General features: G+C 45.0%; 1 protein-coding gene across 1 annotated transcript in view; it reads right to left on the bottom strand.

The window, feature by feature from the left end:
• ALPK2 (alpha kinase 2) overlaps positions 1-16,440 on the bottom strand; it is a 535,735-nt gene that overhangs the window by 238,164 nt on the left and 281,131 nt on the right. The gene's annotated exons all lie outside the window — the stretch shown is intronic.

Consider the following 16,440-nt stretch of genomic DNA (forward strand, 5'->3'; position numbering starts at 1 on the left):
TTGGGTTGTCGTTGCCCATCTCTGCTACTCCCAGTCCACATTTGTGGTTTCAATGAAGTTGTACGGCTGGATTCAGCTGGACTGTGACGCTCATAGCGAAATTGCAGGTTTCACTCTGAAAACTAGCTTTTCTTTCCTAAAAAGGCCAATTCCACTACCTTATAGCATCTACGTACCTTGCCAGGGGCGCAAAATGGCCTTCAGGGCTGCTTCATGCCCTTTTCCATTTTTGAGGTGCATTCTGTTGATCCAGGATCTGGAGATCCTAGTAGGATCCCGGGACTGGTGACCAAAATTCGCCTTTTTTTCTGTCCAAATATATGAAGATATATATATATATATATATACATTTCAGATACAAAACAACTTGCAATATTCAGTTGCCCGTGTTGTTCACCATATCAGCACGGCTAACTAAAAAGCAAAAAAGGCTGTCCATTTTACATTTTATTCATTAAAAGTCATCATTTAAAACCCAAGGTTCCGAATAGCAATAACACCTGATCCGGTAGGCTGGATTGGGTAGTAACGTGCCGGGAACCATCGTTAAGGACCTCACGCCCCTGGCCATTTCTACCCGATCCAGCCCGCCAGATCAGGTGTTATTGTTGTGATAACATATAGACCTTTACTTCCTTGGCAAGTATGAGTTACGATAGGCTGCTGAGGCTTCCAACAATGGTGTATGGGCTGCAGCGGTACCAACATTACCATCCAGGGAGACAGAATCTCTCATTGTCATGTGTGCATTGCCGCTGGTTCGAATGAACATAGGTCTGCTGCCTAGGCGTTTCTCCCACTCACTCTGGTGGCCCATGTGAGCGGGCTGCCCAGGCACATCTGTAACATTGTTGAAATCAAAACGTGTGTCTCACTTCATCAACTGAGAAGCCAAATAGGCCTTGCAAGACTAGAATGCTTCGAGGCATTTATTTTTCTTACCTTGTGTTGCTCTGGCCCAAGGAGCAAACAGCCCAGCCAGCCTGTGGGGCAACTGCACCCTTGCCCTCATTCTTTGCTCGTCCCTGACCTGGGACTGCATTTCGAGGCCTAGCATCACTCAAAAGCCAAAATCCACGGAAATAATGTAATTCTCTTTAATCATGGAAATAACGTCCTACTTGTGAATTATGAGTTTTGAATCTACTCCTGTGTGTGAAATACTATATAAAGATTGCTGCATGAAAGCCAGAGTGAAATTAAGCGTCTAATGTAGCACCTGACATGCGGGATTATAACAGATGTAGGAAGACATAGAAGGTCCAGGTCTATTCTAACCGTCATCAGTTTTTAAATTCCAGCCTTGAGCCGCCATGAAGAGGTCAACTCCCTCGAGTACTGCGTAGATCCGAACACAGAAGAACATTTTACAAATGAGTGCTAGTTGCGCATAGGAGATCGCTTATGTTTGCACTTATGCTCAAACAGGCCCCTTCCTAACAATTTTTATCATTTGCACTGTGGAGTGCAAAGGAAAAATGCAAAGAGATGGCAGAGGCATCTTTAAATCTCTCTTTTGCAGTCCGCAGAGCAAAATGAGTAAATGTTGCCTGCCATATACACGCGGCGGGGTGCGTTTACAATGATATTCTATGTATTCCGCCTGATTTGAGCTGGTCTAGAAAGCAGACATATTACATAGGAAATCATTGGTTTTACGCCAGCAGGAGATCTTCATGCTTTTTTTTTTATGCTGGCATAAAATCAGATTGTTTTTGAAGGCAGAGGGTAAAAGGGAAGCAGAAACGTAACTCACGTTCCACCTCTGCCCTTGCCTTCAACAACAATTAACATATCTTGGAGCAAGAAAGTAGGTTGAAAGACTGGCATACCACTTTCACACAAGTATTTTGTGCCTTTATTTAAGCTCTGGGTACTTGCAAGGTAATTCCGATAATGTCCAAGTCAGAGATGTCTTTAAGGGAGGGCAAGAGGGGCACTTCTCCCGGGCTCCCACCTTGCAGCGGGCTCCACAGGGTTGCCTGATCTAAAAAAGTCAGAATACATTGTTCATCAAACTGAAATAGCACATGTCAGGATATTTATGGCAGGTTGCTGAGGCTTTAACTATTGCCTGTCTGTTGTTGACAAGCACATTCTACTTTCATCAATTCATCCTATAATGCCTTCTCTGCCCACTGTGGTATATGGAGTTTGTGCATTCACTCGCTCACAACTCCTGTAATAGTCTCACATTTCTGTGGGGATGATATTGATTATGTGCAATAGCCGAAATTGAAATGCATTTCGATAAATGCAATGGGTCAGAAGATAGCTCAGTGTGTTAAACTGTAATTGCAGAGATTAGATCTCTAACTGCAAGATTACAGTACCAAATTCCAGTAAGTCCAGCTCAGCCTTTCCTATAGCTAAAGATGATAAATCTGCATTTATATGTACTTTGGTTTGTAGCACAGCAGGTGACGGTATGCAGTGATTATAACTCATAACAAAATCTAATTACAACAAACCCAAACAAACGAATTTAGAAAAAAAACAAAAAAAGGGGGGTGGGAGTGGGAATAGTGGTTTTGGGGATGGGGAAACGCATTAGGAACAAAAAAAGGGGGCTTTGAGAGGATCCCCCAACAACAATGGAAAGGGAGTTAGTTATTTTGGAATTCGTTATTTTGGTATTAGTTGTAATTGAATTAGTTCTCTTGGATTCGATGAAATCACATGTAACCGCAGGTCATATTGTCAGCAATGTACCTGCACAACATAGCGGTTGCTATGAAAACAAAAATAGCATCAGTATGGAGAAGATCTAGAAAATGTTTGGTCAGGTGGGGATTTGTGAAACCTAGGCAGCCACCTTCAATGATGAGCATAAAGTGCTGGTCCAGAGAGGTGATTAGGTATCCAAATTCGAGACTGTGGAATCAAAGCCTTCATGCTTGTATCCTGGCATTTTCCACAGAAGATATTATGATCCTGGACAAATCATTATACATCATTGTACATTATTTTATTGTTTCCAGACATGATCCTACTTCATCTGGATCCCTGGACTGGACTTTTTAATTTTTGCTGCCCACAATATTCGTTTTTGGTCGGGGGGTGCTGGATTTATGTCTTGCACTACTCTTCTTGTTGCCTGACTTACAACTTGACTGTTTTTCTGGACTATCACTATATTTCTTCCTCGCGGTTTTTCTTCATCTTTTGTATTTCTTTTGTATACTGTTGTTATATGTCATCAATGCTGAATGTTGTACCAGTTTATTAACTTTTGTAAGGTGCCTTGGCGAATGCGCTCCAGATATAAAATAAAATACAAAATTCAAATACAATATCATTGACTTACTATGCTGTCTTCTGTGAAAAGGCTTGCCTTCTGACATTTAGGTGGCGTTGTTTAGCCCATTACCCGATCTTTCCTTTTATATAGGCCTTTTGAGTGCAAGAGGTTCAATCAAGATATGATATGATATGGCATTTATAACGCGCCTGTACACAAGTGTTTCAAGGCGAAAGCTGACCAGATATTGCATGGCTCTGAAAAGCATATTTTAAGTTCTGCTCATTTGACAAAAAAGACGATCCGCTTTTTTGTACAATTCAAAGGTTTTTCTGCACGTTTATAAATAACAATGTCCCAAGCCTGTGTTATGAGGGCATTTAATGCTTTAAAATACAAAATAGAATCCCAGACAACATCTTTTAAGATTACATCAATTAGTATGCTGGTACTTATATACTTCCCTGATGATGGAGACAATAAAGCTAGAATCAGTCCCATTTTGCACAAGGTGTTTCTATAACATTTTAATTTTTAAAAAGTGCCGTGTTGGGTTATGTGATGTGTTTACTTTCGAAGTCGGTGCTATAAAATGGGATTATTTTAAATCATGATAAAAACTTGAAATGAAAATGGTAAAGTGTAGACATTGCAGAGTGAGTGAAAATCCCAACTTGAACTCATATCCAATGTGTCTTCCTGGGTATCTCATTTAATCTCGTATGCTATGATAGGTCATTTATAACGCGCCTGGACGCAACGGTTACTAGGTGTGAACCTGTCAAAATTGCCAGTCACTAAACATTTCAAAATTGTTGTACTTCACTTTTATTTCATTCTCATGGTATGATCTCCACAAAAAGACTCTCTAATGGTGTCACTAGCTATAGTGTTTCTTCCTCTTTAAAAACAGTGAACATTGGTATATTGCACACACCAGTTCATGAAAACCAAGTCCCTCTTCTAATCTCACGCTATCTGGATATGGGCACCTTCTGGTAGCTTCTAATCTTCATCCACTATCTGTGCTACGTTATGTGTAGCTGTCTCCTTTATTCCAATTGGTCTTCTGTATCCATGCTTGAGCAACTTTACATTCTGCGAGGCAGCTAATCAGTCATCTGCAGGGACGTCATACCACCAAAATGCCTGGGGTAGCGGAACTGACATCACACAACCCTTGACCTCTGATGACAACACGGGAAGCGATGGAACACAACCTTTCACCCCTTGACAAAACAGGAAGTGGCATCACATAGCATTGTTCCTAAGTACACTACAAATAATATGGTTACGATATCACTATAAGGTGATATACATTTCATACAAGAATGGATCACCATATGTAAAGGTGATATCATTGTGTATAGCCCCATATTACCAAATTACTGTGAATGCAAGCAGACGTCCAAGACCAAATGATAATGATGAGTTGTTATATAGCACTTACACTTAAGCGCTTTACATAGAACAAATATACATACAAGATCACCCAAACTGTGTTGGTACTCATTTATCGACCTCAGAAAGATAAAAGGCTGAGTTGAGGTGTTTAAGAACAGACTAAATCAGTGACTCACCCCCTGAAGTGTGCCTGAAATAAACCTTTAATGAGTCTAGCAATTATTGTATAGAATTTCAGAAAGAAAAATTCATTTTTATTCCTATTCTTTCTTATTTAGGGTCACTGCTCAAAGTGTTACACTTTTTGTACCACCTGTTTTATAAGAGGTCTGAACAAGAAAGCCAGACACTCCAGATACAAAGGGTCACATGGCACTGGCCACAGCCCCATTGCAGCTTACATCTAAAAAAAAGAATGTGCACCTTTTTCATATTTTCTGTGTCCTACATTTATACTATGGCCAGTATACCTTCCTTGTGGCTGCTATTGATAAAGTGTCCTGTATCTATGCTAGATAGAACACGAGTGACCTTTCCGTGGACTGCTAATGTTGGCCTTGAAATGCTACTTGTTTATCATTCTGATTACAGCAGGTAAAGGCGACTGACATGGAGAGCCATGCAGTGGTCAAAGTGGGCGGGAGCGGTTGGGAGCGGTGCTCCTCTACTTTTTTTAATTAAGTTTTACTGTTCCTATACTTTTATTTTACAAAGAAACTATTCCGGATTGGTTTCGTTTTAAAATAAAAGCGTAGGAAGAAGTTGAAACTTGCACTTTCAGTGCTGTGCACTGAACTTTCACTTAAACAGCAGTCGCATGTGTTTGGGGGTTTATATTTTGTGTGGGAGAGGGCGTGGCAATGGGTTTGGTAGGGAGCGGGGCAGGCCGATAGGGAGCATAGTTCCACTACTTCTTTTTGTGCCCTTCGACCACTGGAGCCATGATTATTTTGACTACTTCGAGGTAGCATATCAAGTTATGGGTTGTGATCGTGACAAGGGGGGGTGCAAACAGATATTCTGGATCCCTTCATTCCTTTGGTTTGGTGAGGGGGCAAGGTGTTTGTGTCCCGACCCTAAAATAGCCCTGGTCTAAGTGCCCCTTCTATTGTTCTACGAAGTGGAGAGTGCTGTAAAGCTTTTACCCGTCAGAGCAAGGTTCAACGCCACACAAATTCCCACTTTCCCAAATGTACTAGGCTTACCAGTAATAGTTACTGAATGAGAACATTTTGTGAAGAGAGAGCCTCGTGCATCAGCATTGGGAACATGTAAGTAATGTGCATTCCCGCTGCAGGGCCTGTGTGAATGGACGCATAGCGACAAGTCACCCATCGACACCGGAAGTGCAGGTGTCCTCGGCCTCTTCCAACTCTGGTGCAGAGAGCGGGAATGGAAATGATAGGTCCATAGAAAAGAATGATATCTCACTTAGTTCGAACCGTAGCTGTGTTCTTATTTGCCAATGGGCTGCGCGAGCAATACATTATTGCAAACCCACGTATATATACATCTGGAGTGGCGCAGCGGCACCAGTGGGGGGAGCCATTCCATACCAGTGTGCATCACTGATTCTTGAAGCAATGTGCTCCGGTTTGCACACCAAAACCTCTGGCGCATGAGGTGAAAAGGTGTTGGTGTATAAGCATCCCACTTGCCTTTTCCCTCAGGGTTGTGCCACTGGGAAGCACTTCTTCCATTGGTGTTGTTTTTTTAGCTTTGGGTCATCTTTCGCCCTGTTTTTCTTTTTTGTCGCCCCCACATGGCCCCAGCATGCTTATGGACTCTTCGCCAAGGGTCACTTCCCTGAGGGTTGGATGCTTTGATGATAACCCAGCACTCTGGGCTTTAGATCTCGGCCTTTGGTCCGCATTCCCGGGTCTCTCTGTCTCTCTTTGGGTTCTATTGGAACTTTCTTCACTACTTCCCAGCGTTAACAATTATAAAGTAAATACACATTAAAATACACGCATAATTGTGCCATGGCAGGTGCGGCTCGAACCCCCAACCTTATAGGTACCAGACCGTGTATAAACTGATTGTGCACAGAGAGCATTTAGGAAATGAATGAACAGCACAGCTTGTAACGTGTACCAAAGCAAAATCTCCTTTTATTATTAATACGCTTATATCCAGTCAAAAGCACGCAATTGATAGGAGCCATGCTGGACATACCTTGTGATGGAGAGGGGTGGGTGGGAGGTTCGATTTGAGCAGAGGATGCAGGGTTGGGGGATGGGCGAGTCCTTATTTTATGTTGTTGGTTGTCCCGGTTTTTCATCTTTACAATCTGGTCACCCCACTCCTAACGGTCTCTGCAATTTCGAAATTTCTCAAGAGTTCTCTCTTTTGCGAGATTGTTCCATGATGCAGGTCCTCCATTTTGTCTTATGATGAGTGGCGGGGAAAGCCACGGGAGCAGCGAGATGTTCAAAGGCACATGCACACTGCCAAAGGCCGATGGCAGATCCCTTTCAAGTATGGAAGCAGACATTAAACACGGTAACACAGAGCATGCTCTTATCAGCATTCAGTTCACAGTCCCAGAAGTGTATATTGCCAGCCTGTGGTTAGTCACTTCCTATGCATGTGTTTTCTTTTACATTTAAGGAATGTCATGAGGAACAGAGTTCATCATCGACTTCACACAAAAAAATGTAATTCCGAGATGTTGCCGGAGGGGGTTGTTGCAATAGAGCAATGAAAACAGGGATGACAGCTGAGCAGCATAGTGAAAGAGTTGGATGTGAAGTTCTGTTGTGAGAGCACACTTGTGTCATGATGCAGACTAGATCTGCGTTATGTTTGAGAGTAATCAGAAAACAAGCACGTTGCGAAGCGTGTTGCTAAGCGGCCTCCTGCTTTGGGTATTGTCGCATACATATTTTCCGTTTTATGCTCTTCCCGCCAGTTTTGTGGCTAACATTTGGTACCCGAGTGCGGTCCAAGCACGTCGGTGCTTTTGGTTTGATAATCAGAAAACTGGAATCTTTTTTTCTAAAATGTCGTCTAAACCTTCTCCCACTATTGGAAGTAGAGGAGCGTGGCTGGGTATAGGCAGACAAGGCCGCTTACGTCAAATATGTAAAAGGCGTATAGAATCGCAGGCTCATATGTTCCTTAATTGCAAAAATAAATTGCAACAAGTGATGTTTTTTAAATTATCCTGGTGCAAAAGTGCTTATGCTGTGCAAAATTCTGCTTCAACCGTGCAAGCTTTCTGTAATGAGGTTCAAGATGCCAACAGATTGCTGTGCATCAACATTCGAAGTGAAACAATGATCAATGAGACACACAGAAATGGCACCAGGTGGGGACTTTTTTTCGGGCTTGTCATTTTAGGTGGTCTTTCAGAAGTCATCAGTTTCTATGCAGAAATCTATTTGTCATTTCTTGGGTCTGGGTGAATTCCCTGCAGAGCAGTTTGCTGAAGGGTGACTTTCAGAATGTTATGTATGCATCTTCCCCGAAACCTTCGGAAATAGCTTATCCTTTTTGAGGACAGGACAACGTTTCTTGATGAAGTTTCCAGTTTGCTGTGCTTGGTTGTTAGACGCAGTGATCAATCGTATTGCTTCGTGTGTGCTGTTGTCAAGATGTTTGCTCTTCTTGTGTGAGGGACTGCACTGCACTCCATGCATATTGGCCCCTCACCCCTCCACCCATACTGCCACGGTTCTCTTGTGCGGGTGACTGCCCCATAGCCACCAATCTACTGCTAGGCCCTGCTCCTTCCCATCCTGTGAACCCACCACCCCCCCCCTCCCATCCCTGTGCCCTGCCACCAATTGAAACCCCATCTCCTCCCAGCCAGTGCTCCCTTCTTACTACTTGTGGGTCTGGCACCATCTCTTCCTGCCACTCGCCAGTGTGGGGTGGGTGCATTTAAAAGCCCCAAACAGATGTCCCTTTCACATGAATAGTAAAAATAACACTGGAACAAAAACGGCTTGGTCTTTGTTTTGTTTCTTCAAGTAAAATTAAAGAGCCACGTCGAAAGGGGCCTACTTGTCATTACTAATGGATAAGCAACATTTAATTTACAAAAGAAGGAGGAATCAAATATCCCTGTCACAACGAAAACGGGATTGTTAAACATTGAAAACAAAAATGGCCTGCACAGGTGTGTGCAAATAAAACCGGTTTTAAAAAGTAAAAGAGAATTCACTACTCAGAAAAATGTCAGGAAAACAAACATGATGTCGGGGTTGACCAAAACAAAGTGACATTTCAAGAGCCACTTTGTTTTCATGGAAAATGTCAGCCCAAGGCAGACACTTTTGCTGGCTGTGGGCAAAACTCCACAAGGACATCTCCCACTTCCAGCTTGGATGTCACATTTCCCAGCTAATGACCAACCATAATAAAATGTCCTGCTAAAGGTGTCGAAATTCAGTGTTCACAAGACCTGCTGGCTCTGAAAGCATTGACTTCAAGAAAAAGTTACCCTTGGCTGGAGCATGACTGAAAATTGTGAAAATGGGGGCACCCACTTCAAAGAGCAAGCTTCCAGCAAAATGAGACTGATAAAAAAAAACTCTGGGCACAGGCTGACCCAGTGAAAACAAATGGCCGGAAGGAAGGAGTCCATTTGTCCCACTTGAAGATTCACAATTAATTTAAAAAGACTATAATCATTTAGGCCTTTTTCTCAACCATCGTAAGGCGGATAGATTTAATCTACGTGCCATTTGTTATGCAATTTCCAGGCGCTTTTGGAGATATAAAATTCATCCAGGTGCGACTCATGGAACTGTAATGGGTATCTAAGATGTGTTTTTGGCTTATCTGAACATGTTCTAAATGTGAGAGTTGGTGAGCGGGTGGAAAATGAAATAAGGGATATGTTTAATAACTTACATATTCATAACTGTTTTGCTTTTTATGGAAACGGCAGAAAGGTGCCACATGGCCGTGCTACATGATACTGATTTGGTGGTCGGCTTATCTAATTCCCCATGATTAGCTGAAACAGACCATACGTTTAGTATGGCAGTTGCTAGTAAAATTATGAAGTTGTGATACATAACTAGTTTTTGCCAAAAAGGTGAAAGGAGAACAAAGGGCGATTACAAATGGGAATTGCCATATGTTGCTCCAGACCCCTAAACCAATCCTGACTTGGCCGCTGGGTTTAGGAGGAAAGAGAAGGGTAACAACTGTACAATCCTAGAGTCAGGGTGCTTCATCAAGATTGTAAAATCGGTGGTGTCATTGCTGCTATTTAAGGGGGACTGCATTAGGACAGGGGACAAACAGAGAGGAACAGACAGAAAAAGAAAAAACACATACAGGAGACAGAAAAGGCTGCTCAAACTTACCACCTGACAGCTGTAAGGAGACACCAGTGGAGATTGCTGAGAGTGCCTCTGGGTGGAGCTGTCTATTTTTAGGAAGGCCTCAAAGCTGACTGGGTCCTATGGCGGAGAGCGGGAGGTAATCTTTGAGAGTGGAGTGACCAGACCCCTGGCCCACATTTTCCAGAGTGTCCTGAGATGCAGCTGGCTTTCCTGAACCTTAAACAGAGGCTTGCTATGTAACTAGAACTTAGCCCTGGGAAACCAAAAGGTCGGGGTGTCTGCTTGCCTTGAATCCTTTCATTTTATAGTGGGCAGGGGCAAAAGCATGTAGATCCTTAGCCTATTAAACCAAAGACATTAATTTAATTAATTCCCCATTTGGCAGAACACCACGGGGTGAATTTTGTTAAAATTCGAAATTAACAAAGGTCACTTCCCAGTGTGTGCTGAAATCTATAGCCTATAAATGAATTGGGTAATCCTTATTGTCCATCTGACCCCGATACAGGCCTTTCAGTAAGGGGGTTCTGAAACCCAAAATTCCCCAAAGCATTCCAATTTTTCTGTCTGACTTCCCAACATAGACCAATGCAAGTCTGAAGAACAAACCGAGAAATCACCCTGTGTTTATTTTAAATCAAAGGTGTGGGCGCAATCATAATTACCAATCTTGAAATCCTACTTCTAGCCTTTTAAGTCTGCTGGAAAATCACAATCGCACAACATCACACGATAAGTGCCTTTTGATCAGTGTAATTATTTTGTGAATTGAAATTTGCAGAAAGTGAAGAATTGTGATTGTGTTCTTTTTAATTTCACTTTTGTGATTTATTTATGCTGAAAGAAGTTGATTGTGTTGTGCCATGGCTAAAGCGTTTTTTGACATTTTCGTGCTAATTTCTATTACTTTAAAATTAAATACATACTAATATATTCCCTGTACACCTGCCTGGTTCTTGGCTCATTGTTAGCTCAGGGGAGAGGGATCCAAGGGGAACTATATGTGTCTGAGACAGTGCTAAAAAGAGAATCAGTTAAGTATTTAGTTGCATACCCACTTAAGTGGGGAGGGAGGACTCCCCATGTGGAGAGTGGCTTCTCAATAAACCGTTACACCAGTAATGGGTGAAAAGCGCTATTCCCAACGTGCTGCGGTACAAGCAAAACGGCCAGTCAAGACATAGCTCTCAGGGGACAAAAAGGGCATTTCCGTTTTATTAACGGCAGATGTGGTGTAGTGGTCATAAGATCATGTTTTTCTGTAATACTGTTTTTGACAATTTGGCAGTTGCCAAGAAAGGACGAGACATTCCGAACAAACCTATATTTGTACATCTTGACCACTTGATAAAATCATGCATTCACCCACTCTTAAAGCATCAAGATAATTCATAAAGGTTTGGCCCACCTAACTCCTATTCTCCATTTTGTGAACAGGCGAACTATTGGTCTACAGCACTTTCACCAAAGAAACAAAATGGCTGCCTCTTAGAGGAGCAACAGGAACTCTGTACTTTTAGGCTTAGCCCAACACTTCTCTTGTCTGCACGAACAATTTACAGTACATTCTGTGGCCAAAGACTTACCAATAAAGATAATTGTGTGTAATTAATCACCACTGGAAAATATTATAATTCCTAAGCATATACATTGTATGTTAGGGGCCGGATAAAAACACTGGGCTAATTCTCAAAGCCCTACATGCTCTACCCATATTTCACTGCATCCAAATCCTTGATTCACAAAAGGGATTTGCGTGCAGCGGGAGATATATGGTGCCAGCAGCCAGCTCCTTCAGGCTTATTTGAGTGCTGGGTTCATTCCTAATATCTAGGCATGTATTGTCTAACTGACCACATATGGATGACGTACTAGAGTGAGCCCCTTATACACGTGGTGTCAGCAAAACAATGTTCAGTTACTTGAAATGAAGGGCATTTACACCTCAACTTCAGATGAGAAAGAATTAAAAAGAAAATACACACCTTCATGCAAAGCATACGTGTTTCTATTTGGGGCAGGTAAGGCTGACAGTGGTCTTCAAAGACCCTGGATGCATTGTGCTTTTACCTGAGACTGGATTGCGATAGGAGAGACCAGGTGCAAGGAAACGAGCAGGAGGAGTGCATCAGAACACAACACGCTGTGAATCGAGGTGCACTCTGATGTGCTGTAGCCGTTCACGCAGCACGCACACTGCATGCATTCTGGGGATGGACTGATTCACAAACGTGCAAGCGGATGTGCAGAGCATTTTGCATAGGCAGACTCACCTATGTGTATCAACTCAACCATATATATATACTATGCTGGTACTTTCTCCTCTTGTGTTTGGGCAAGGCGCACCCAAGTGGAGAAAACATTTTCACCAAGCAGCCCCACTGCTTTTTTCCAATTACCTAAGACGTGCCAAAGTGTTGGCACACCTTAGAGAAAGTATGAGCAATCCGTCATAACATTTCAACAGAACAGAAGGTATAAGTCATTCATTCTGGGAAACAACAATGCATTTCCCAGGCATCATTTCGTTTAAGAAAACACTCCATTTTCCACACCAAAGCGAAAGCTAAAACGCGTAAAAAGCTTTCACTTTCTTTAAGAGAAACTGTTTCTTTTTACATTACCCCTAATGCATGCTCCTCTTCAAACCTTGCCAGTTCAGCCAAGTTTGCAATTAAAATGCATAACCTATAAAAACACATTTGGTTTGTAAGCATTACAAAATAATAGCACATTTAATTTACAAGCAGGGTTTGAGTATGTATTTGAACCAGTATTAAACGTGTTCTACTTTACAATCACAACTCTGAAAACTATATTGCTACTACTAGTATATGAATATAGCCTTATAAACCGCGGGAGGGGTCCTTAACGCTTGCGATAATGACCCGCCCACAAGTTATGGCCTCAGGCGAAAATGCAGCCTCAAGTTGTCAATGACATTTGCAATAAACTTTACGTAGAAAGGCTATCAAACGCCATCTAAAATCATGATATTTCACTTCCTGTGATCCCACTGCAACAACATTTCCACCAACCCAATGATTTTAGTGAAACAATGCCATTGCTGTCTGAAGGAGAGGGGATCGGAGGGTTCGATGCTCTTTGCTCAAAGTTATTTGGCGAGGGAGATTTCATTTAATTATTTTTTTGTTGGGAACATATTATCGCAAATACATGTGAGGGGACCCCCCATGACAACCCCACCATTTTAATTACCCAAACCCACCCCCTACATACATTTGTGATGAAATTCGTCCCAAAAACTTCGACGAATTCTCCTTCCACCAAATATGCTACAGCAAACCATCCCATTTCCGATCAGAAAGCTCACAGACACTGACACTAATAACCGATCAGCTGAAACACTTCCAGCCACATTGCCATACACGGATTTAGCATCACTCGCATCTACAGGCATGAACTAGACTGTGTGATAGAGCAGCTTCAGCTAACCTAGAATTAAACAATGCAAGCATGCCTACAGCATCAAGACCACACTTTAGACTGATTCCCAAACCAATGGTGTAATCTGGCCCCACTGGTGGCAAGTGGGCACATATGCACGGAGGTCGGTTGGGAGACTTTTTTTTTTATATCTGGCAGCCATCTTCAGATTTGGTAGCATGTGAAGTGGCAGTATGACCAAGTGAAGAGCCGCAGAGGGGTAGGCGGGAGGGTTCGCATGTGAATCCATGCCAGACCCATGCTGGAGAACAACAGTTACAGGTAAGTAACTTGTTCCTTCTCCAGCATGGGGTCTGGCATGGATTCACATGCTCATCAATATAAGAATAAATAGCAGTACCCACATGCACAACCACGGTGGGGTGGCAAAAGGCTCAACATTAAGCAATACAAAAAACTCAACATTAAGCATCTCTTACCTCCACACCAGGCTCACCTTAAGCGAACAGGTTGCGCAGCACTGCTTGGCCGACCCTGGACTCCTCCCTGGAATCCCGATCGACGCAGTAGAATCTCGTGAAGGTGTGCGTCGACCTCCACGTAGCCGCCCTGCAGATGTCCAGCAGGGGCAAACCAGATAAGAACGCCGTAGTAGCAGCGATCGCTCTGGTTGTATGGGCTCTCGGACGGTTAGCCAACCGGTGGCAGTGCATGATGCAGCCGGAGAGCCATCTGGAAATAGAAGACTTCGAGAGAGCCTTCCCTTGATTCACAGGTCCAAAGTTCACGAACAGCTGTGATGTCCTCCGGAAACTATTCGTGCGGTCCACGTAGAACTTCAGCGCTCTAGCCACATCCAGCGAGTGCAAAGTCCTCTCGGCCGGCGACGAAGGAGACGGGAAGAAAACAGGTAACACCAGGGGCTCGTTAAGATGGAAGTCCGACGGCACCTTGGGCATAAAGGAGGGATGCGTCCTAAGCACCACCCTCGAGGCATGGAAAGTCAAGTACGGTGCTTTGCAGGATAGGGCCTGGATCTCTCCCACTCGTCGTGCGGAGGTAATGGCCACCAGGAATGCAGTCTTCCACGACACAAACTTCATCGGTGCGGAGTGCATCGGCTCGAATGGGGGCCCCATGAGCCTGGTCAGCACCACGTTAAGTTCCCATGCCGGGGCCGGGGCCTTCACCGGCGGGAACGACCGGAACAGTCCTTTCATAAACTCTTTTACCAGTCGATGGGACCACAGGGACGTCCGTCCTGTGGTTCTGGTATATCTGGAGATCGCCGCCAGATGAATCTTAATGGAGGCATGGGCTAGTCCAGCCTTTGCCAGCAATAGCAGGTACGGCAGCACTTGAGGGGCCGTAATCCGTAGGGGGGTTGATCTTCTGTGCTCGGCACCAGATAGAGAACCTCTTCCACTTATGACCGTAGCATTTGAGAGTCGAGGACGCCCTGGCCTTTGCAAGAACCTCTCTGCAATCGGCCGGTATATCGTAGCCTCCAAACTCTAGCGCTGCAGTAGCCAAGCCTGCAGGTTCAGCGACGCCGGGTCATGGTGGAAGATGGCGCCTCCTTCTCTGGAGAGAAGGTCCGCGTCCGCAGACAGCTTGATGGGAGGGGACGTTGACAAGTCCAGAAGGTCCGGGAACCAGATCTGCCTCGGCCACGCCGGTGCGACGAGGATCATCCTGCACCGGGACCTCTTGAGCTGGTTGATGAGTCAAAGCAGCAACGGCAATGGAGGGAACGCATACAGGTATAGGCCGTCCCAGGGGAACGAGAACGCATCGCCCATGCTTCTCGGCTGGGGAAACCTGCTGGCGAACCTCTTGCACTTCGAGTTCGTCGCTGTTGCGAACAGGTCAATTTGGGGTTTGCCCCATCGTCGGAAGAGTTGATCCACCTGATCCTGGCGCAGTTCCCACTCGTGACACGCGCGCAGCTCCCTGCTGAGCGAGTCGGCGATGGTGTTTCTTTCTCCTGCCAGGTGGAAGGGAACCAGGAACATCCCCTGGGCGACCGCCCAGTGCCACAGATCCTGTGCCTCCTTGGATAGGGCTGGGGATCTGGTGCCTCCCTGCTTGTCGTGGTGTTCGAAGGTGCCCGTCGCCTGCATCCAACGGGCGTCGAGAAATTCTTGAAGAGGGCGCATCCGTAGTCTGCAGAGGCGCACCAGGTAGATGCAAGAGGACATCATCCCCAGGAGGAACTTGATGGACCTCACCCTGGCCACGTCCGTGGCTAGCAGGCGCTGCACTTTGCCTAGAATGGTCTTCGTCCGTTCTTCCGACGGTGCCGCCAGGCACCTCCCTGTATCGAGCTTCGCTCCCAGAAACAGGGCCACCTGCGACGGCACCAGGTGGGACTTTGGGTAGTTTATGGCAAATCCCAGGTCTGTGAGTAGCTGGATGGTCCTCGCAGTGTGTTCGACGGCGAGTTCCCTCGTCCTTGAGCGGATGAGCCAGTCGTCCAGGTAGGGGTAGACGTGAATCCCCTGCAGGCGCAGCCGCGCCACCACAGGTGCTAGGCACTTGGTAAAGACCCTGGGGGCCGACTTCAATCCGAACGCAGTGCTCTGAATTGGTAGTGGCGTCCCTGGACGACGAACCTGAGGAACTTTCTGTGACTTTTGAGGATGGGAACGTGGAAGTATGCATCCTCCAGGTCCAACGACGATAGAAAGTCACCTTCCTCCAGCTGTCCCAGTACGTGCTGGAGGGTGACCATCCTGAACTTTTGTGACCTGATGTATTTGTTCAAACGACGAAGGTCTAGGATGGGGCGCATGCCGCCCGTCTTCTTCCTGACGAGGGAGTACCTTGAGTACACCCCGGAGCCCCAGAGCCTCTACGGGACAAGCTTGATGGCGCCTTTCCTGAGCATCACCCGTACTTCCAACAGCAGTTGCGGGACGTGATTTTCCTTCCTGGCCACAGGTGGAACGTGAGGGCACTTCTTCAGGAATTTGATAGAGTGTCCTCTTGCCAGGGTATCCAGCACCCAACGGTCGGTGGAGATGGACTTCCACACGCCGACGAAATTCGTCAGCCGGCCTCCCACAGGGGTGCTTCGGTGGGGGC

The sequence above is a fragment of the Ambystoma mexicanum genome, chromosome 6p (genome assembly GCF_040938575.1).
Source record: "Ambystoma mexicanum isolate Mex_15411 chromosome 6p, UKY_AmexF1_1, whole genome shotgun sequence".
Classification (NCBI taxonomy): domain Eukaryota; kingdom Metazoa; phylum Chordata; class Amphibia; order Caudata; family Ambystomatidae; genus Ambystoma; species Ambystoma mexicanum.